The sequence below is a fragment of the Lissotriton helveticus genome, chromosome 1_1 (genome assembly GCF_964261635.1).
Source record: "Lissotriton helveticus chromosome 1_1, aLisHel1.1, whole genome shotgun sequence".
NCBI lineage: Eukaryota > Metazoa > Chordata > Amphibia > Caudata > Salamandridae > Lissotriton > Lissotriton helveticus.
Window position 1 is genome coordinate 215951557 of NC_136057.1, and position 20921 is coordinate 215972477.

The window sequence follows — 20921 nt, forward strand, 5'->3', positions numbered from 1 at the left end:
GCACGACGAGCTGAGCTCGTCATGAGCATGGAAGGGGTTAAAACATCAATTTGTTATTAAACTCTACAAATTTGATTGCTAATATATGTAACCATATTAATACACAGAGTGTAGGTCAGTGTACGTCCACATTTGTTTAGCTGATTTTAAGACAGAGTATAGCAGAGCCTGGATAGCTCAGTCGGTAGAGCATCAGACTTTTAATCTGAGGGTCCAGGGTTCAAGTCCCTGTTCAGGCGGGTGCTTCCTTTAAAGAAAAATTACTCTAATTGGATGCTCTTTTTGTGTTCCCCTGCATGACGAATAAGATATTCCATTACTAAAATTGCAAAAACGTCTTTCATGGAGTTGTGAAATGCACATCTGCCTCATATATCATGTGCCATTTGACTAAACTTAAGTCGTACGTAGATTTACCTAAGGTATCATGTAACTTGAGACGGTGAATATAATTTCCCCAATTCAATATTCAAAATAAATCCATGGTTATAGTATCAAATGAACTTTATAAAGCTGATCAACATTATTTCATTTCAGAATATCTCTGCACCTCATCAGAGCGTATTGGCTCTGTGGCGCAATGGATAGCGCATTGGACTTCTAGGTGAATGTAAAAAAGATATTCAAAGGTTGTGGGTTCGAATCCCACCAGAGTCAGTTTTATCCCTATTTATTTCATAACTGTTTAAAAGAGTAATAAACAGTGCATGCATGCTTCTGCTTCACCAAAAAGGGCAGTGAAAGGAAGTCTATTTTAAATAGATACTATTCAAGTTACGCAATCTTTGCAGAAGAGGAAATTGGCAGCTGTACTTATGAAAATGTAATTTACTCAGAAGTAAGATTTTGGGCCCTTCCTTAATTTTACAATGTCAATAAAAAAATATGAATTCTAAGTCAGCAAAAAAAATTGAGATAGTAGCAATTTCAGGACTTACAATAAGGTTAAATTTACTGAAGAGATTTCAAATGCTTGAAGTACCAATTCATTATTATATTCCGCGTATTCAGTACTTAATACCGGCAACCATCTTAAGAAACGTAGTGATAGTTGGGACACTTCCAAATGTTGATAAGGTCATTTTGTGGAGCGACCTCTCCGAGCCTGGATAGCTCAGTCGGGAGAGCATCAGACTTTTAATCTGAGGGCCCAGGGTTCAAGTCCCTGTTCAGGCGGCTTGGTTAAAGAAAAGGTATATCAATTGCATACTCTTTTCAGGATCCAATGAATGGGGAGTCCTATTAGAGATGTTTCAAAAAAGTCTTAATCAAGTCATTACATACCCATCTGTCTTCTACATTCTTTGACAAGGGTTAAGAAGACTTACCCAAACTGTATCATGTAGTTTGTTGATTATCTTTTACCCAATTCAATGTTCAAAATGTAAGGTAGTGTCCGATTAACTTGATAAAGTTGGTCAACAGCTGATAGGTCATCTTTTTATTTGTGAATCTCTGATCACCGTGTTGAATCAGGTCGGATCTCTAGTGCAATGGATAGCGGCTTGGAGTCCTAGACGAATGTAGCAAAAGCATTCAAAGGCTTTGTGTTCAAACACCAGCTGGGTCAATTTTATCCCTCCTCTTATTTTATAACTAATTGAAACAGTAACAAGCAATGCCTGCGTCTGCATCACCAGAAACATTTACCAACATGGCAGTGAAAGAAAGTCTACTTAAACAGAGACTGTTTGCTTTGAAAACATTGCATAATCTATGCCCAAGAGGAAATTCCCAAAGATACTGCTGAAAATGTAATTTAGTAGGTAGTAATAGTATTTGGCACTTTATTGATTTCACAATGTCATTTTAGACACATGATTTCTAAGTCAGCCGAAAATGAGATAGTCCAAATTTCAGGATTTAAAATGGATTACGTGTGCTGCTGAAATTTCAAATGCTTAACACCTTCAATGCTACAGGAGATTTTCCTCCTGTGCTGAATGATCTGTAAATCCATTGTTCATGACGAGCTCAGCTCGTCATAAGCACACGACAAGTGTACTGCACGACGAGCTGAGCTCGTCATGAGCATGGAAGGGGTTAAAACATCAATTTGTTATTAAACTCTACAAATTTGATTGCTAATATATGTAACCATATTAATACACAGAGTGTAGGTCAGTGTACGTCCACATTTGTTTAGCTGATTTTAAGACAGAGTATAGCAGAGCCTGGATAGCTCAGTCGGTAGAGCATCAGACTTTTAATCTGAGGGTCCAGGGTTCAAGTCCCTGTTCAGGCGGGTGCTTCCTTTAAAGAAAAATTACTCTAATTGGATGCTCTTTTTGTGTTCCCCTGCATGACGAATAAGATATTCCATTACTAAAATTGCAAAAACGTCTTTCATGGAGTTGTGAAATGCACATCTGCCTCATATATCATGTGCCATTTGACTAAACTTAAGTCGTACGTAGATTTACCTAAGGTATCATGTAACTTGAGACGGTGAATATAATTTCCCCAATTCAATATTCAAAATAAATCCATGGTTATAGTATCAAATGAACTTTATAAAGCTGATCAACATTATTTCATTTCAGAATATCTCTGCACCTCATCAGAGCGTATTGGCTCTGTGGCGCAATGGATAGCGCATTGGACTTCTAGGTGAATGTAAAAAAGATATTCAAAGGTTGTGGGTTCGAATCCCACCAGAGTCAGTTTTATCCCTATTTATTTCATAACTGTTTAAAAGAGTAATAAACAGTGCATGCATGCTTCTGCTTCACCAAAAAGGGCAGTGAAAGGAAGTCTATTTTAAATAGATACTATTCAAGTTACGCAATCTTTGCAGAAGAGGAAATTGGCAGCTGTACTTATGAAAATGTAATTTACTCAGAAGTAAGATTTTGGGCCCTTCCTTAATTTTACAATGTAAATAAAAACATATGAATTCTAAGTCAGCAAAAAAAATTGAGATAGTAGCAATTTCAGGACTTACAATAAGGTTAAATTTACTGAAGAGATTTCAAATGCTTGAAGTACCAATTCATTATTATATTCCGCGTATTCAGTACTTAATACCGGCAACCATCTTAAGAAACGTAGTGATAGTTGGGACACTTCCAAATGTTGATAAGGTCATTTTGTGGAGCGACCTCTCCGAGCCTGGATAGCTCAGTCGGGAGAGCATCAGACTTTTAATCTGAGGGCCCAGGGTTCAAGTCCCTGTTCAGGCGGCTTGGTTAAAGAAAAGGTATATCAATTGCATACTCTTTTCAGGATCCAATGAATGGGGAGTCCTATTAGAGATGTTTCAAAAAAGTCTTAATCAAGTCATTACATACCCATCTGTCTTCTACATTCTTTGACAAGGGTTAAGAAGACTTACCCAAACTGTATCATGTAGTTTGTTGATTAACTTTTACCCAATTCAATGTTCAAAATGTAAGGTAGTGTCCGATTAACTTGATAAAGTTGGTCAACAGCTGATAGGTCATCTTTTTATTTGTGAATCTCTGATCACCGTGTTGAATCAGGTCGGATCTCTAGTGCAATGGATAGCGGCTTGGAGTCCTAGACGAATGTAGCAAAAGCATTCAAAGGCTTTGTGTTCAAACACCAGCTGGGTCAATTTTATCCCTCCTCTTATTTTATAACTAATTGAAACAGTAACAAGCAATGCCTGCGTCTGCATCACCAGAAACATTTACCAACATGGCAGTGAAAGAAAGTCTACTGAAACAGAGACTGTTTGCTTTGAAAACATTGCATAATCTATGCCCAAGAGGAAATTCCCAAAGATACTGCTGAAAATGTAATTTAGTAGGTAGTAATAGTATTTGGCACTTTATTGATTTCACAATGTCATTTTAGACACATGATTTCTAAGTCAGCCGAAAATGAGATAGTCCAAATTTCAGGATTTAAAATGGATTACGTGTGCTGCTGAAATTTCAAATGCTTAACACCTTCAATGCTACAGGAGATTTTCCTCCTGTGCTGAATGATCTGTAAATCCATTGTTCATGACGAGCTCAGCTCGTCATAAGCACACGACAAGTGTACTGCACGACGAGCTGAGCTCGTCATGAGCATGGAAGGGGTTAAAACATCAATTTGTTATTAAACTCTACAAATTTGATTGCTAATATATGTAACCATATTAATACACAGAGTGTAGGTCAGTGTACGTCCACATTTGTTTAGCTGATTTTAAGACAGAGTATAGCAGAGCCTGGATAGCTCAGTCGGTAGAGCATCAGACTTTTAATCTGAGGGTCCAGGGTTCAAGTCCCTGTTCAGGCGGGTGCTTCCTTTAAAGAAAAATTACTCTAATTGGATGCTCTTTTTGTGTTCCCCTGCATGACGAATAAGATATTCCATTACTAAAATTGCAAAAACGTCTTTCATGGAGTTGTGAAATGCACATCTGCCTCATATATCATGTGCCATTTTACTAAACTTAAGTCGTACGTAGATTTACCTAAGGTATCATGTAACTTGAGACGGTGAATATAATTTCCCCAATTCAATATTCAAAATAAATCCATGGTTATAGTATCAAATGAACTTTATAAAGCTGATCAACATTATTTCATTTCAGAATATCTCTGCACCTCATCAGAGCGTATTGGCTCTGTGGCGCAATGGATAGCGCATTGGACTTCTAGGTGAATGTAAAAAAGATATTCAAAGGTTGTGGGTTCGAATCCCACCAGAGTCAGTTTTATCCCTATTTATTTCATAACTGTTTAAAAGAGTAATAAACAGTGCATGCATGCTTCTGCTTCACCAAAAAGGGCAGTGAAAGGAAGTCTATTTTAAATAGATACTATTCAAGTTACGCAATCTTTGCAGAAGAGGAAATTGGCAGCTGTACTTATGAAAATGTAATTTACTCAGAAGTAAGATTTTGGGCCCTTCCTTAATTTTACAATGTCAATAAAAACATATGAATTCTAAGTCAGCAAAAAAAATTGAGATAGTAGCAATTTCAGGACTTACAATAAGGTTAAATTTACTGAAGAGATTTCAAATGCTTGAAGTACCAATTCATTATTATATTCCGCGTATTCAGTACTTAATACCGGCAACCATCTTAAGAAACGTAGTGATAGTTGGGACACTTCAAATGTTGATAAGGTCATTTTGTGGAGCGACCTCTCCGAGCCTGGATAGCTCAGTCGGGAGAGCATCAGACTTTTAATCTGAGGGCCCAGGGTTCAAGTCCCTGTTCAGGCGGCTTGGTTAAAGAAAAGGTATGTCAATTGCATACTCTTTTCAGGATCCAATGAATGGGGAGTCCTATTAGAGATGTTTCAAAAAAGTCTTAATCAAGTCATTACATACCCATCTGTCTTCTACATTCTTTGACAAGGGTTAAGAAGACTTACCCAAACTGTATCATGTAGTTTGTTGATTAACTTTTACCCAATTCAATGTTCAAAATGTAAGGTAGTGTCCGATTAACTTGATAAAGTTGGTCAACAGCTGATAGGTCATCTTTTTATTTGTGAATCTCTGATCACCGTGTTGAATCAGGTCGGATCTCTAGTGCAATGGATAGCGGCTTGGAGTCCTAGACGAATGTAGCAAAAGCATTCAAAGGCTTTGTGTTCAAACACCAGCTGGGTCAATTTTATCCCTCCTCTTATTTTATAACTAATTGAAACAGTAACAAGCAATGCCTGCGTCTGCATCACCAGAAACATTTACCAACATGGCAGTGAAAGAAAGTCTACTTAAACAGAGACTGTTTGCTTTGAAAACATTGCATAATCTATGCCCAAGAGGAAATTCCCAAAGATACTGCTGAAAATGTAATTTAGTAGGTAGTAATAGTATTTGGCACTTTATTGATTTCACAATGTCATTTTAGACACATGATTTCTAAGTCAGCCGAAAATGAGATAGTCCAAATTTCAGGATTTAAAATGGATTACGTGTGCTGCTGAAATTTCAAATGCTTAACACCTTCAATGCTACAGGAGATTTTCCTCCTGTGCTGAATGATCTGTAAATCCATTGTTCATGACGAGCTCAGCTCGTCATAAGCACACGACAAGTGTACTGCACGACGAGCTGAGCTCGTCATGAGCATGGAAGGGGTTAAAACATCAATTTGTTATTAAACTCTACAAATTTGATTGCTAATATATGTAACCATATTAATACACAGAGTGTAGGTCAGTGTACGTCCACATTTGTTTAGCTGATTTTAAGACAGAGTATAGCAGAGCCTGGATAGCTCAGTCGGTAGAGCATCAGACTTTTAATCTGAGGGTCCAGGGTTCAAGTCCCTGTTCAGGCGGGTTCTTCCTTTAAAGAAAAATTACTCTAATTGGATGCTCTTTTTGTGTTCCCCTGCATGACGAATAAGATATTCCATTACTAAAATTGCAAAAACGTCTTTCATGGAGTTGTGAAATGCACATCTGCCTCATATATCATGTGCCATTTGACTAAACTTAAGTCGTACGTAGATTTACCTAAGGTATCATGTAACTTGAGACGGTGAATATAATTTCCCCAATTCAATATTCAAAATAAATCCATGGTTATAGTATCAAATGAACTTTATAAAGCTGATCAACATTATTTCATTTCAGAATATCTCTGCACCTCATCAGAGCGTATTGGCTCTGTGGCGCAATGGATAGCGCATTGGACTTCTAGGTGAATGTAAAAAAGATATTCAAAGGTTGTGGGTTCGAATCCCACCAGAGTCAGTTTTATCCCTATTTATTTCATAACTGTTTAAAAGAGTAATAAACAGTGCATGCATGCTTCTGCTTCACCAAAAAGGGCAGTGAAAGGAAGTCTATTTTAAATAGATACTATTCAAGTTACGCAATCTTTGCAGAAGAGGAAATTGGCAGCTGTACTTATGAAAATGTAATTTACTCAGAAGTAAGATTTTGGGCCCTTCCTTAATTTTACAATGTCAATAAAAAAATATGAATTCTAAGTCAGCAAAAAAAATTGAGATAGTAGCAATTTCAGGACTTACAATAAGGTTAAATTTACTGAAGAGATTTCAAATGCTTGAAGTACCAATTCATTATTATATTCCGCGTATTCAGTACTTAATACCGGCAACCATCTTAAGAAACGTAGTGATAGTTGGGACACTTCAAATGTTGATAAGGTCATTTTGTGGAGCGACCTCTCCGAGCCTGGATAGCTCAGTCGGGAGAGCATCAGACTTTTAATCTGAGGGCCCAGGGTTCAAGTCCCTGTTCAGGCGGCTTGGTTAAAGAAAAGGTATGTCAATTGCATACTCTTTTCAGGATCCAATGAATGGGGAGTCCTATTAGAGATGTTTCAAAAAAGTCTTAATCAAGTCATTACATACCCATCTGTCTTCTACATTCTTTGACAAGGGTTAAGAAGACTTACCCAAACTGTATCATGTAGTTTGTTGATTAACTTTTACCCAATTCAATGTTCAAAATGTAAGGTAGTGTCCGATTAACTTGATAAAGTTGGTCAACAGCTGATAGGTCATCTTTTTATTTGTGAATCTCTGATCACCGTGTTGAATCAGGTCGGATCTCTAGTGCAATGGATAGCGGCTTGGAGTCCTAGACGAATGTAGCAAAAGCATTCAAAGGCTTTGTGTTCAAACACCAGCTGGGTCAATTTTATCCCTCCTCTTATTTTATAACTAATTGAAACAGTAACAAGCAATGCCTGCGTCTGCATCACCAGAAACATTTACCAACATGGCAGTGAAAGAAAGTCTACTTAAACAGAGACTGTTTGCTTTGAAAACATTGCATAATCTATGCCCAAGAGGAAATTCCCAAAGATACTGCTGAAAATGTAATTTAGTAGGTAGTAATAGTATTTGGCACTTTATTGATTTCACAATGTCATTTTAGACACATGATTTCTAAGTCAGCCGAAAATGAGATAGTCCAAATTTCAGGATTTAAAATGGATTACGTGTGCTGCTGAAATTTCAAATGCTTAACACCTTCAATGCTACAGGAGATTTTCCTCCTGTGCTGAATGATCTGTAAATCCATTGTTCATGACGAGCTCAGCTCGTCATAAGCACACGACAAGTGTACTGCACGACGAGCTGAGCTCGTCATGAGCATGGAAGGGGTTAAAACATCAATTTGTTATTAAACTCTACAAATTTGATTGCTAATATATGTAACCATATTAATACACAGAGTGTAGGTCAGTGTACGTCCACATTTGTTTAGCTGATTTTAAGACAGAGTATAGCAGAGCCTGGATAGCTCAGTCGGTAGAGCATCAGACTTTTAATCTGAGGGTCCAGGGTTCAAGTCCCTGTTCAGGCGGGTTCTTCCTTTAAAGAAAAATTACTCTAATTGGATGCTCTTTTTGTGTTCCCCTGCATGACGAATAAGATATTCCATTACTAAAATTGCAAAAACGTCTTTCATGGAGTTGTGAAATGCACATCTGCCTCATATATCATGTGCCATTTGACTAAACTTAAGTCGTACGTAGATTTACCTAAGGTATCATGTAACTTGAGACGGTGAATATAATTTCCCCAATTCAATATTCAAAATAAATCCATGGTTATAGTATCAAATGAACTTTATAAAGCTGATCAACATTATTTCATTTCAGAATATCTCTGCACCTCATCAGAGCGTATTGGCTCTGTGGCGCAATGGATAGCGCATTGGACTTCTAGGTGAATGTAAAAAAGATATTCAAAGGTTGTGGGTTCGAATCCCACCAGAGTCAGTTTTATCCCTATTTATTTCATAACTGTTTAAAAGAGTAATAAACAGTGCATGCATGCTTCTGCTTCACCAAAAAGGGCAGTGAAAGGAAGTCTATTTTAAATAGATACTATTCAAGTTACGCAATCTTTGCAGAAGAGGAAATTGGCAGCTGTACTTATGAAAATGTAATTTACTCAGAAGTAAGATTTTGGGCCCTTCCTTAATTTTACAATGTCAATAAAAAAATATGAATTCTAAGTCAGCAAAAAAAATTGAGATAGTAGCAATTTCAGGACTTACAATAAGGTTAAATTTACTGAAGAGATTTCAAATGCTTGAAGTACCAATTCATTATTATATTCCGCGTATTCAGTACTTAATACCGGCAACCATCTTAAGAAACGTAGTGATAGTTGGGACACTTCCAAATGTTGATAAGGTCATTTTGTGGAGCGACCTCTCCGAGCCTGGATAGCTCAGTCGGGAGAGCATCAGACTTTTAATCTGAGGGCCCAGGGTTCAAGTCCCTGTTCAGGCGGCTTGGTTAAAGAAAAGGTATATCAATTGCATACTCTTTTCAGGATCCAATGAATGGGGAGTCCTATTAGAGATGTTTCAAAAAAGTCTTAATCAAGTCATTACATACCCATCTGTCTTCTACATTCTTTGACAAGGGTTAAGAAGACTTACCCAAACTGTATCATGTAGTTTGTTGATTATCTTTTACCCAATTCAATGTTCAAAATGTAAGGTAGTGTCCGATTAACTTGATAAAGTTGGTCAACAGCTGATAGGTCATCTTTTTATTTGTGAATCTCTGATCACCGTGTTGAATCAGGTCGGATCTCTAGTGCAATGGATAGCGGCTTGGAGTCCTAGACGAATGTAGCAAAAGCATTCAAAGGCTTTGTGTTCAAACACCAGCTGGGTCAATTTTATCCCTCCTCTTATTTTATAACTAATTGAAACAGTAACAAGCAATGCCTGCGTCTGCATCACCAGAAACATTTACCAACATGGCAGTGAAAGAAAGTCTACTTAAACAGAGACTGTTTGCTTTGAAAACATTGCATAATCTATGCCCAAGAGGAAATTCCCAAAGATACTGCTGAAAATGTAATTTAGTAGGTAGTAATAGTATTTGGCACTTTATTGATTTCACAATGTCATTTTAGACACATGATTTCTAAGTCAGCCGAAAATGAGATAGTCCAAATTTCAGGATTTAAAATGGATTACGTGTGCTGCTGAAATTTCAAATGCTTAACACCTTCAATGCTACAGGAGATTTTCCTCCTGTGCTGAATGATCTGTAAATCCATTGTTCATGACGAGCTCAGCTCGTCATAAGCACACGACAAGTGTACTGCACGACGAGCTGAGCTCGTCATGAGCATGGAAGGGGTTAAAACATCAATTTGTTATTAAACTCTACAAATTTGATTGCTAATATATGTAACCATATTAATACACAGAGTGTAGGTCAGTGTACGTCCACATTTGTTTAGCTGATTTTAAGACAGAGTATAGCAGAGCCTGGATAGCTCAGTCGGTAGAGCATCAGACTTTTAATCTGAGGGTCCAGGGTTCAAGTCCCTGTTCAGGCGGGTGCTTCCTTTAAAGAAAAATTACTCTAATTGGATGCTCTTTTTGTGTTACCCTGCATGACGAATAAGATATTCCATTACTAAAATTGCAAAAACGTCTTTCATGGAGTTGTGAAATGCACATCTGCCTCATATATCATGTGCCATTTGACTAAACTTAAGTCGTACGTAGATTTACCTAAGGTATCATGTAACTTGAGACGGTGAATATAATTTCCCCAATTCAATATTCAAAATAAATCCATGGTTATAGTATCAAATGAACTTTATAAAGCTGATCAACATTATTTCATTTCAGAATATCTCTGCACCTCATCAGAGCATATTGGCTCTGTGGCGCAATGGATAGCGCATTGGACTTCTAGGTGAATGTAAAAAAGATATTCAAAGGTTGTGGGTTCGAATCCCACCAGAGTCAGTTTTATCCCTATTTATTTCATAACTGTTTAAAAGAGTAATAAACAGTGCATGCATGCTTCTGCTTCACCAAAAAGGGCAGTGAAAGGAAGTCTCTTTTAAATAGATACTATTCAAGTTACGCAATCTTTGCAGAAGAGGAAATTGGCAGCTGTACTTATGAAAATGTAATTTACTCAGAAGTAAGATTTTGGGCCCTTCCTTAATTTTACAATGTCAATAAAAACATATGAATTCTAAGTCAGCAAAAAAAATTGAGATAGTAGCAATTTCAGGACTTACAATAAGGTTAAATTTACTGAAGAGATTTCAAATGCTTGAAGTACCAATTCATTATTATATTCCGCGTATTCAGTACTTAATACCGGCAACCATCTTAAGAAACGTAGTGATAGTTGGGACACTTCCAAATGTTGATAAGGTCATTTTGTGGAGCGACCTCTCTGAGCCTGGATAGCTCAGTCGGGAGAGCATCAGACTTTTAATCTGAGGGCCCAGGGTTCAAGTCCCTGTTCAGGCGGCTTGGTTAAAGAAAAGGTATATCAATTGCATACTCTTTTCAGGATCCAATGAATGGGGAGTCCTATTAGAGATGTTTCAAAAAAGTCTTAATCAAGTCATTACATACCCATCTGTCTTCTACATTCTTTGACAAGGGTTAAGAAGACTTACCCAAACTGTATCATGTAGTTTGTTGATTATCTTTTACCCAATTCAATGTTCAAAATGTAAGGTAGTGTCCGATTAACTTGATAAAGTTGGTCAACAGCTGATAGGTCATCTTTTTATTTGTGAATCTCTGATCACCGTGTTGAATCAGGTCGGATCTCTAGTGCAATGGATAGCGGCTTGGAGTCCTAGACGAATGTAGCAAAAGCATTCAAAGGCTTTGTGTTCAAACACCAGCTGGGTCAATTTTATCCCTCCTCTTATTTTATAACTAATTGAAACAGTAACAAGCAATGCCTGCGTCTGCATCACCAGAAACATTTACCAACATGGCAGTGAAAGAAAGTCTACTTAAACAGAGACTGTTTGCTTTGAAAACATTGCATAATCTATGCCCAAGAGGAAATTCCCAAAGATACTGCTGAAAATGTAATTTAGTAGGTAGTAATAGTATTTGGCACTTTATTGATTTCACAATGTCATTTTAGACACATGATTTCTAAGTCAGCCGAAAATGAGATAGTCCAAATTTCAGGATTTAAAATGGATTACGTGTGCTGCTGAAATTTCAAATGCTTAACACCTTCAATGCTACAGGAGATTTTCCTCCTGTGCTGAATGATCTGTAAATCCATTGTTCATGACGAGCTCAGCTCGTCATAAGCACACGACAAGTGTACTGCACGACGAGCTGAGCTCGTCATGAGCATGGAAGGGGTTAAAACATCAATTTGTTATTAAACTCTACAAATTTGATTGCTAATATATGTAACCATATTAATACACAGAGTGTAGGTCAGTGTACGTCCACATTTGTTTAGCTGATTTTAAGACAGAGTATAGCAGAGCCTGGATAGCTCAGTCGGTAGAGCATCAGACTTTTAATCTGAGGGTCCAGGGTTCAAGTCCCTGTTCAGGCGGGTGCTTCCTTTAAAGAAAAATTACTCTAATTGGATGCTCTTTTTGTGTTACCCTGCATGACGAATAAGATATTCCATTACTAAAATTGCAAAAACGTCTTTCATGGAGTTGTGAAATGCACATCTGCCTCATATATCATGTGCCATTTGACTAAACTTAAGTCGTACGTAGATTTACCTAAGGTATCATGTAACTTGAGACGGTGAATATAATTTCCCCAATTCAATATTCAAAATAAATCCATGGTTATAGTATCAAATGAACTTTATAAAGCTGATCAACATTATTTCATTTCAGAATATCTCTGCACCTCATCAGAGCATATTGGCTCTGTGGCGCAATGGATAGCGCATTGGACTTCTAGGTGAATGTAAAAAAGATATTCAAAGGTTGTGGGTTCGAATCCCACCAGAGTCAGTTTTATCCCTATTTATTTCATAACTGTTTAAAAGAGTAATAAACAGTGCATGCATGCTTCTGCTTCACCAAAAAGGGCAGTGAAAGGAAGTCTCTTTTAAATAGATACTATTCAAGTTACGCAATCTTTGCAGAAGAGGAAATTGGCAGCTGTACTTATGAAAATGTAATTTACTCAGAAGTAAGATTTTGGGCCCTTCCTTAATTTTACAATGTCAATAAAAACATATGAATTCTAAGTCAGCAAAAAAAATTGAGATAGTAGCAATTTCAGGACTTACAATAAGGTTAAATTTACTGAAGAGATTTCAAATGCTTGAAGTACCAATTCATTATTATATTCCGCGTATTCAGTACTTAATACCGGCAACCATCTTAAGAAACGTAGTGATAGTTGGGACACTTCCAAATGTTGATAAGGTCATTTTGTGGAGCGACCTCTCTGAGCCTGGATAGCTCAGTCGGGAGAGCATCAGACTTTTAATCTGAGGGCCCAGGGTTCAAGTCCCTGTTCAGGCGGCTTGGTTAAAGAAAAGGTATATCAATTGCATACTCTTTTCAGGATCCAATGAATGGGGAGTCCTATTAGAGATGTTTCAAAAAAGTCTTAATCAAGTCATTACATACCCATCTGTCTTCTACATTCTTTGACAAGGGTTAAGAAGACTTACCCAAACTGTATCATGTAGTTTGTTGATTATCTTTTACCCAATTCAATGTTCAAAATGTAAGGTAGTGTCCGATTAACTTGATAAAGTTGGTCAACAGCTGATAGGTCATCTTTTTATTTGTGAATCTCTGATCACCGTGTTGAATCAGGTCGGATCTCTAGTGCAATGGATAGCGGCTTGGAGTCCTAGACGAATGTAGCAAAAGCATTCAAAGGCTTTGTGTTCAAACACCAGCTGGGTCAATTTTATCCCTCCTCTTATTTTATAACTAATTGAAACAGTAACAAGCAATGCCTGCGTCTGCATCACCAGAAACATTTACCAACATGGCAGTGAAAGAAAGTCTACTTAAACAGAGACTGTTTGCTTTGAAAACATTGCATAATCTATGCCCAAGAGGAAATTCCCAAAGATACTGCTGAAAATGTAATTTAGTAGGTAGTAATAGTATTTGGCACTTTATTGATTTCACAATGTCATTTTAGACACATGATTTCTAAGTCAGCCGAAAATGAGATAGTCCAAATTTCAGGATTTAAAATGGATTACGTGTGCTGCTGAAATTTCAAATGCTTAACACCTTCAATGCTACAGGAGATTTTCCTCCTGTGCTGAATGATCTGTAAATCCATTGTTCATGACGAGCTCAGCTCGTCATAAGCACACGACAAGTGTACTGCACGACGAGCTGAGCTCGTCATGAGCATGGAAGGGGTTAAAACATCAATTTGTTATTAAACTCTACAAATTTGATTGCTAATATATGTAACCATATTAATACACAGAGTGTAGGTCAGTGTACGTCCACATTTGTTTAGCTGATTTTAAGACAGAGTATAGCAGAGCCTGGATAGCTCAGTCGGTAGAGCATCAGACTTTTAATCTGAGGGTCCAGGGTTCAAGTCCCTGTTCAGGCGGGTGCTTCCTTTAAAGAAAAATTACTCTAATTGGATGCTCTTTTTGTGTTCCCCTGCATGACGAATAAGATATTCCATTACTAAAATTGCAAAAACGTCTTTCATGGAGTTGTGAAATGCACATCTGCCTCATATATCATGTGCCATTTTACTAAACTTAAGTCGTACGTAGATTTACCTAAGGTATCATGTAACTTGAGACGGTGAATATAATTTCCCCAATTCAATATTCAAAATAAATCCATGGTTATAGTATCAAATGAACTTTATAAAGCTGATCAACATTATTTCATTTCAGAATATCTCTGCACCTCATCAGAGCGTATTGGCTCTGTGGCGCAATGGATAGCGCATTGGACTTCTAGGTGAATGTAAAAAAGATATTCAAAGGTTGTGGGTTCGAATCCCACCAGAGTCAGTTTTATCCCTATTTATTTCATAACTGTTTAAAAGAGTAATAAACAGTGCATGCATGCTTCTGCTTCACCAAAAAGGGCAGTGAAAGGAAGTCTATTTTAAATAGATACTATTCAAGTTACGCAATCTTTGCAGAAGAGGAAATTGGCAGCTGTACTTATGAAAATGTAATTTACTCAGAAGTAAGATTTTGGGCCCTTCCTTAATTTTACAATGTCAATAAAAAAATATGAATTCTAAGTCAGCAAAAAAAATTGAGATAGTAGCAATTTCAGGACTTACAATAAGGTTAAATTTACTGAAGAGATTTCAAATGCTTGAAGTACCAATTCATTATTATATTCCGCGTATTCAGTACTTAATACCGGCAACCATCTTAAGAAACGTAGTGATAGTTGGGACACTTCCAAATGTTGATAAGGTCATTTTGTGGAGCGACCTCTCCGAGCCTGGATAGCTCAGTCGGGAGAGCATCAGACTTTTAATCTGAGGGCCCAGGGTTCAAGTCCCTGTTCAGGCGGCTTGGTTAAAGAAAAGGTATATCAATTGCATACTCTTTTCAGGATCCAATGAATGGGGAGTCCTATTAGAGATGTTTCAAAAAAGTCTTAATCAAGTCATTACATACCCATCTGTCTTCTACATTCTTTGACAAGGGTTAAGAAGACTTACCCAAACTGTATCATGTAGTTTGTTGATTATCTTTTACCCAATTCAATGTTCAAAATGTAAGGTAGTGTCCGATTAACTTGATAAAGTTGGTCAACAGCTGATAGGTCATCTTTTTATTTGTGAATCTCTGATCACCGTGTTGAATCAGGTCGGATCTCTAGTGCAATGGATAGCGGCTTGGAGTCCTAGACGAATGTAGCAAAAGCATTCAAAGGCTTTGTGTTCAAACACCAGCTGGGTCAATTTTATCCCTCCTCTTATTTTATAACTAATTGAAACAGTAACAAGCAATGCCTGCGTCTGCATCACCAGAAACATTTACCAACATGGCAGTGAAAGAAAGTCTACTTAAACAGAGACTGTTTGCTTTGAAAACATTGCATAATCTATGCCCAAGAGGAAATTCCCAAAGATACTGCTGAAAATGTAATTTAGTAGGTAGTAATAGTATTTGGCACTTTATTGATTTCACAATGTCATTTTAGACACATGATTTCTAAGTCAGCCGAAAATGAGATAGTCCAAATTTCAGGATTTAAAATGGATTACGTGTGCTGCTGAAATTTCAAATGCTTAACACCTTCAATGCTACAGGAGATTTTCCTCCTGTGCTGAATGATCTGTAAATCCATTGTTCATGACGAGCTCAGCTCGTCATAAGCACACGACAAGTGTACTGCACGACGAGCTGAGCTCGTCATGAGCATGGAAGGGGTTAAAACATCAATTTGTTATTAAACTCTACAAATTTGATTGCTAATATATGTAACCATATTAATACACAGAGTGTAGGTCAGTGTACGTCCACATTTGTTTAGCTGATTTTAAGACAGAGTATAGCAGAGCCTGGATAGCTCAGTCGGTAGAGCATCAGACTTTTAATCTGAGGGTCCAGGGTTCAAGTCCCTGTTCAGGCGGGTGCTTCCTTTAAAGAAAAATTACTCTAATTGGATGCTCTTTTTGTGTTCCCCTGCATGACGAATAAGATATTCCATTACTAAAATTGCAAAAACGTCTTTCATGGAGTTGTGAAATGCACATCTGCCTCATATATCATGTGCCATTTGACTAAACTTAAGTCGTACGTAGATTTACCTAAGGTATCATGTAACTTGAGACGGTGAATATAATTTCCCCAATTCAATATTCAAAATAAATCCATGGTTATAGTATCAAATGAACTTTATAAAGCTGATCAACATTATTTCATTTCAGAATATCTCTGCACCTCATCAGAGCGTATTGGCTCTGTGGCGCAATGGATAGCGCATTGGACTTCTAGGTGAATGTAAAAAAGATATTCAAAGGTTGTGGGTTCGAATCCCACCAGAGTCAGTTTTATCCCTATTTATTTCATAACTGTTTAAAAGAGTAATAAACAGTGCATGCATGCTTCTGCTTCACCAAAAAGGGCAGTGAAAGGAAGTCTATTTTAAATAGATACTATTCAAGTTACGCAATCTTTGCAGAAGAGGAAATTGGCAGCTGTACTTATGAAAATGTAATTTACTCAGAAGTAAGATTTTGGGCCCTTCCTTAATTTTACAATGTCAATAAAAAAATATGAATTCTAAGTCAGCAAAAAAAATTGAGATAGTAGCAATTTCAGGACTTACAATAAGGTTAAATTTACTGAAGAGATTTCAAATGCTTGAAGTACCAATTCATTATTATATTCCGCGTATTCAGTACTTAATACCGGCAACCATCTTAAGAAACGTAGTGATAGTTGGGACACTTCCAAATGTTGATAAGGTCATTTTGTGGAGCGACCTCTCCGAGCCTGGATAGCTCAGTCGGGAGAGCATCAGACTTTTAATCTGAGGGCCCAGGGTTCAAGTCCCTGTTCAGGCGGCTTGGTTAAAGAAAAGGTATATCAATTGCATACTCTTTTCAGGATCCAATGAATGGGGAGTCCTATTAGAGATGTTTCAAAAAAGTCTTAATCAAGTCATTACATACCCATCTGTCTTCTACATTCTTTGACAAGGGTTAAGAAGACTTACCCAAACTGTATCATGTAGTTTGTTGATTATCTTTTACCCAATTCAATGTTCAAAATGTAAGGTAGTGTCCGATTAACTTGATAAAGTTGGTCAACAGCTGATAGGTCATCTTTTTATTTGTGAATCTCTGATCACCGTGTTGAATCAGGTCGGATCTCTAGTGCAATGGATAGCGGCTTGGAGTCCTAGACGAATGTAGCAAAAGCATTCAAAGGCTTTGTGTTCAAACACCAGCTGGGTCAATTTTATCCCTCCTCTTATTTTATAACTAATTGAAACAGTAACAAGCAATGCCTGCGTCTGCATCACCAGAAACATTTACCAACATGGCAGTGAAAGAAAGTCTACTTAAACAGAGACTGTTTGCTTTGAAAACATTGCATAATCTATGCCCAAGAGGAAATTCCCAAAGATACTGCTGAAAATGTAATTTAGTAGGTAGTAATAGTATTTGGCACTTTATTGATTTCACAATGTCATTTTAGACACATGATTTCTAAGTCAGCCGAAAATGAGATAGTCCAAATTTCAGGATTTAAAATGGATTACGTGTGCTGCTGAAATTTCAAATGCTTAACACCTTCAATGCTACAGGAGATTTTCCTCCTGTGCTGAATGATCTGTAAATCCATTGTTCATGACGAGCTCAGCTCGTCATAAGCACACGACAAGTGTACTGCACGACGAGCTGAGCTCGTCATGAGCATGGAAGGGGTTAAAACATCAATTTGTTATTAAACTCTACAAATTTGATTGCTAATATATGTAACCATATTAATACACAGAGTGTAGGTCAGTGTACGTCCACATTTGTTTAGCTGATTTTAAGACAGAGTATAGCAGAGCCTGGATAGCTCAGTCGGTAGAGCATCAGACTTTTAATCTGAGGGTCCAGGGTTCAAGTCCCTGTTCAGGCGGGTGCTTCCTTTAAAGAAAAATTACTCTAATTGGATGCTCTTTTTGTGTTCCCCTGCATGACGAATAAGATATTCCATTACTAAAATTGCAAAAACGTCTTTCATGGAGTTGTGAAATGCACATCTGCCTCATATATCATGTGCCATTTGACTAAACTTAAGTCGTACGTAGATTTACCTAAGGTATCATGTAACTTGAGACGGTGAATATAATTTCCCCAATTCAATATTCAAAATAAATCCATGGTTATAGTATCAAATGAACTTTATAAAGCTGATCAACATTATTTCATTTCAGAATATCTCTGCACCTCATCAGAGCGTATTGGCTCTGTGGCGCAATGGATAGCGCATTGGACTTCTAGGTGAATGTAAAAAAGATATTCAAAGGTTGTGGGTTCGAATCCCACCAGAGTCAGTTTTATCCCTATTTATTTCATAACTGTTTAAAAGAGTAATAAACAGTGCATGCATGCTTCTGCTTCACCAAAAAGGGCAGTGAAAGGAAGTCTATTTTAAATAGATACTATTCAAGTTACGCAATCTTTGCAGAAGAGGAAATTGGCAGCTGTACTTATGAAAATGTAATTTACTCAGAAGTAAGATTTTGGGCCCTTCCTTAATTTTACAATGTCAATAAAAACATATGAATTCTAAGTCAGCAAAAAAAATTGAGATAGTAGCAATTTCAGGACTTACAATAAGGTTAAATTTACTGAAGAGATTTCAAATGCTTGAAGTACCAATTCATTATTATATTCCGCGTATTCAGTACTTAATACCGGCAACCATCTTAAGAAACGTAGTGATAGTTGGGACACTTCCAAATGTTGATAAGGTCATTTTGTGGAGCGACCTCTCCGAGCCTGGATAGCTCAGTCGGGAGAGCATCAGACTTTTAATCTGAGGGCCCAGGGTTCAAGTCCCTGTTCAGGCGGCTTGGTTAAAGAAAAGGTATATCAATTGCATACTCTTTTCAGGATCCAATGAATGGGGAGTCCTATTAGAGATGTTTCAAAAAAGTCTTAATCAAGTCATTACATACCCATCTGTCTTCTACATTCTTTGACAAGGGTTAAGAAGACTTACCCAAACTGTATCATGTAGTTTGTTGATTAACTTTTACCCAATTCAATGTTCAAAATGTAAGGTAGTGTCCGATTAACTTGATAAAGTTGGTCAACAGCTGATAGGTCATCTTTTTATTTGTGAATCTCTGATCACCGTGTTGAATCAGGTCGGATCTCTAGTGCAATGGATAGCGGCTTGGAGTCCTAGACGAATGTAGCAAAAGCATTCAAAGGCTTTGTGTTCAAACACCAGCTGGGTCAATTTTATCCCTCCTCTTATTTTATAACTAATTGAAACAGTAACAAGCAATGCCTGCGTCTGCATCACCAGAAACATTTACCAACATGGCAGTGAAAGAAAGTCTACTGAAACAGAGACTGTTTGCTTTGAAAACATTGCATAATCTATGCCCAAGAGGAAATTCCCAAAGATACTGCTGAAAATGTAATTTAGTAGGTAGTAATAGTATTTGGCACTTTATTGATTTCACAATGTCATTTTAGACACATGATTTCTAAGTCAGCCGAAAATGAGATAGTCCAAATTTCAGGATTTAAAATGGATTACGTGTGCTGCTGAAATTTCAAATGCTTAACACCTTCAATGCTACAGGAGATTTTCCTCCTGTGCTGAATGATCTGTAAATCCATTGTTCATGACGAGCTCAGCTCGTCATAAGCACACGACAAGTGTACTGCACGACGAGCTGAGCTCGTCATGAGCATGGAAGGGGTTAAAACATCAATTTGTTATTAAACTCTACAAATTTGATTGCTAATATATGTAACCATATTAATACACAGAGTGTAGGTCAGTGTACGTCCACATTTGTTTAGCTGATTTTAAGACAGAGTATAGCAGAGCCTGGATAGCTCAGTCGGTAGAGCATCAGACTTTTAATCTGAGGGTCCAGGGTTCAAGTCCCTGTTCAGGCGGGTGCTTCCTTTAAAGAAAAATTACTCTAATTGGATGCTCTTTTTGTGTTCCCCTGCATGACGAATAAGATATTCCATTACTAAAATTGCAAAAACGTCTTTCATGGAGTTGTGAAATGCACATCTGCCTCATATATCATGTGCCATTTTACTAAACTTAAGTCGTACGTAGATTTACCTAAGGTATCATGTAACTTGAGACGGTGAATATAATTTCCCCAATTCAATATTCAAAATAAATCCATGGTTATAGTATCAAATGAACTTTATAAAGCTGATCAACATTATTTCATTTCAGAATATCTCTGCACCTCATCAGAGCGTATTGGCTCTGTGGCGCAATGGATAGCGCATTGGACTTCTAGGTGAATGTAAAAAAGATATTCAAAGGTTGTGGGTTCGAATCCCACCAGAGTCAGTTTTATCCCTATTTATTTCATAACTGTTTAAAAGAGTAATAAACAGTGCATGCATGCTTCTGCTTCACCAAAAAGGGCAGTGAAAGGAAGTCTATTTTAAATAGATACTATTCAAGTTACGCAATCTTTGCAGAAGAGGAAATTGGCAGCTGTACTTATGAAAATGTAATTTACTCAGAAGTAAGATTTTGGGCCCTTCCTTAAT

The 20921-nt window shown here is 37.2% G+C and overlaps 22 non-coding genes across 22 annotated transcripts; all 22 read left to right on the forward strand.

The window, feature by feature from the left end:
* Positions 1–166: 166 nt before the first annotated feature.
* On the forward strand, positions 167–239 carry TRNAK-UUU (transfer RNA lysine (anticodon UUU)). Its single transcript has one exon. It is a non-coding gene; the product is annotated as a tRNA-Lys (tRNA).
* A 327-nt stretch (positions 240–566) lies between these two features.
* TRNAR-UCU (transfer RNA arginine (anticodon UCU)) lies at positions 567–657 on the forward strand. Its single transcript is given in 2 exon segments — positions 567–603; positions 622–657. It is a non-coding gene; the product is annotated as a tRNA-Arg (tRNA).
* A 1515-nt stretch (positions 658–2172) lies between these two features.
* On the forward strand, positions 2173–2245 carry TRNAK-UUU (transfer RNA lysine (anticodon UUU)). The gene has a single exon. It is a non-coding gene; the product is annotated as a tRNA-Lys (tRNA).
* Positions 2246–2572: 327 nt separating this feature from the next.
* TRNAR-UCU (transfer RNA arginine (anticodon UCU)) lies at positions 2573–2663 on the forward strand. The gene is given in 2 exon segments: positions 2573–2609; positions 2628–2663. It is a non-coding gene; the product is annotated as a tRNA-Arg (tRNA).
* A 1515-nt stretch (positions 2664–4178) lies between these two features.
* Positions 4179–4251, forward strand: TRNAK-UUU (transfer RNA lysine (anticodon UUU)). The gene has a single exon. It is a non-coding gene; the product is annotated as a tRNA-Lys (tRNA).
* Positions 4252–4578: 327 nt separating this feature from the next.
* On the forward strand, positions 4579–4669 carry TRNAR-UCU (transfer RNA arginine (anticodon UCU)). Its single transcript is given in 2 exon segments — positions 4579–4615; positions 4634–4669. It is a non-coding gene; the product is annotated as a tRNA-Arg (tRNA).
* A 1514-nt stretch (positions 4670–6183) lies between these two features.
* On the forward strand, positions 6184–6256 carry TRNAK-UUU (transfer RNA lysine (anticodon UUU)). The gene has a single exon. It is a non-coding gene; the product is annotated as a tRNA-Lys (tRNA).
* Positions 6257–6583: 327 nt separating this feature from the next.
* Positions 6584–6674, forward strand: TRNAR-UCU (transfer RNA arginine (anticodon UCU)). The gene is given in 2 exon segments: positions 6584–6620; positions 6639–6674. It is a non-coding gene; the product is annotated as a tRNA-Arg (tRNA).
* Positions 6675–8188: 1514 nt separating this feature from the next.
* On the forward strand, positions 8189–8261 carry TRNAK-UUU (transfer RNA lysine (anticodon UUU)). Its single transcript has one exon. It is a non-coding gene; the product is annotated as a tRNA-Lys (tRNA).
* A 327-nt stretch (positions 8262–8588) lies between these two features.
* Positions 8589–8679, forward strand: TRNAR-UCU (transfer RNA arginine (anticodon UCU)). The gene is given in 2 exon segments: positions 8589–8625; positions 8644–8679. It is a non-coding gene; the product is annotated as a tRNA-Arg (tRNA).
* Positions 8680–10194: 1515 nt separating this feature from the next.
* Positions 10195–10267, forward strand: TRNAK-UUU (transfer RNA lysine (anticodon UUU)). The gene has a single exon. It is a non-coding gene; the product is annotated as a tRNA-Lys (tRNA).
* A 327-nt stretch (positions 10268–10594) lies between these two features.
* TRNAR-UCU (transfer RNA arginine (anticodon UCU)) lies at positions 10595–10685 on the forward strand. The gene is given in 2 exon segments: positions 10595–10631; positions 10650–10685. It is a non-coding gene; the product is annotated as a tRNA-Arg (tRNA).
* A 1515-nt stretch (positions 10686–12200) lies between these two features.
* TRNAK-UUU (transfer RNA lysine (anticodon UUU)) lies at positions 12201–12273 on the forward strand. The gene has a single exon. It is a non-coding gene; the product is annotated as a tRNA-Lys (tRNA).
* A 327-nt stretch (positions 12274–12600) lies between these two features.
* TRNAR-UCU (transfer RNA arginine (anticodon UCU)) lies at positions 12601–12691 on the forward strand. The gene is given in 2 exon segments: positions 12601–12637; positions 12656–12691. It is a non-coding gene; the product is annotated as a tRNA-Arg (tRNA).
* A 1515-nt stretch (positions 12692–14206) lies between these two features.
* TRNAK-UUU (transfer RNA lysine (anticodon UUU)) lies at positions 14207–14279 on the forward strand. Its single transcript has one exon. It is a non-coding gene; the product is annotated as a tRNA-Lys (tRNA).
* A 327-nt stretch (positions 14280–14606) lies between these two features.
* Positions 14607–14697, forward strand: TRNAR-UCU (transfer RNA arginine (anticodon UCU)). Its single transcript is given in 2 exon segments — positions 14607–14643; positions 14662–14697. It is a non-coding gene; the product is annotated as a tRNA-Arg (tRNA).
* Positions 14698–16212: 1515 nt separating this feature from the next.
* On the forward strand, positions 16213–16285 carry TRNAK-UUU (transfer RNA lysine (anticodon UUU)). Its single transcript has one exon. It is a non-coding gene; the product is annotated as a tRNA-Lys (tRNA).
* A 327-nt stretch (positions 16286–16612) lies between these two features.
* Positions 16613–16703, forward strand: TRNAR-UCU (transfer RNA arginine (anticodon UCU)). The gene is given in 2 exon segments: positions 16613–16649; positions 16668–16703. It is a non-coding gene; the product is annotated as a tRNA-Arg (tRNA).
* Positions 16704–18218: 1515 nt separating this feature from the next.
* On the forward strand, positions 18219–18291 carry TRNAK-UUU (transfer RNA lysine (anticodon UUU)). The gene has a single exon. It is a non-coding gene; the product is annotated as a tRNA-Lys (tRNA).
* A 327-nt stretch (positions 18292–18618) lies between these two features.
* TRNAR-UCU (transfer RNA arginine (anticodon UCU)) lies at positions 18619–18709 on the forward strand. Its single transcript is given in 2 exon segments — positions 18619–18655; positions 18674–18709. It is a non-coding gene; the product is annotated as a tRNA-Arg (tRNA).
* A 1515-nt stretch (positions 18710–20224) lies between these two features.
* On the forward strand, positions 20225–20297 carry TRNAK-UUU (transfer RNA lysine (anticodon UUU)). Its single transcript has one exon. It is a non-coding gene; the product is annotated as a tRNA-Lys (tRNA).
* A 327-nt stretch (positions 20298–20624) lies between these two features.
* Positions 20625–20715, forward strand: TRNAR-UCU (transfer RNA arginine (anticodon UCU)). Its single transcript is given in 2 exon segments — positions 20625–20661; positions 20680–20715. It is a non-coding gene; the product is annotated as a tRNA-Arg (tRNA).
* Positions 20716–20921: the final 206 nt, after the last annotated feature.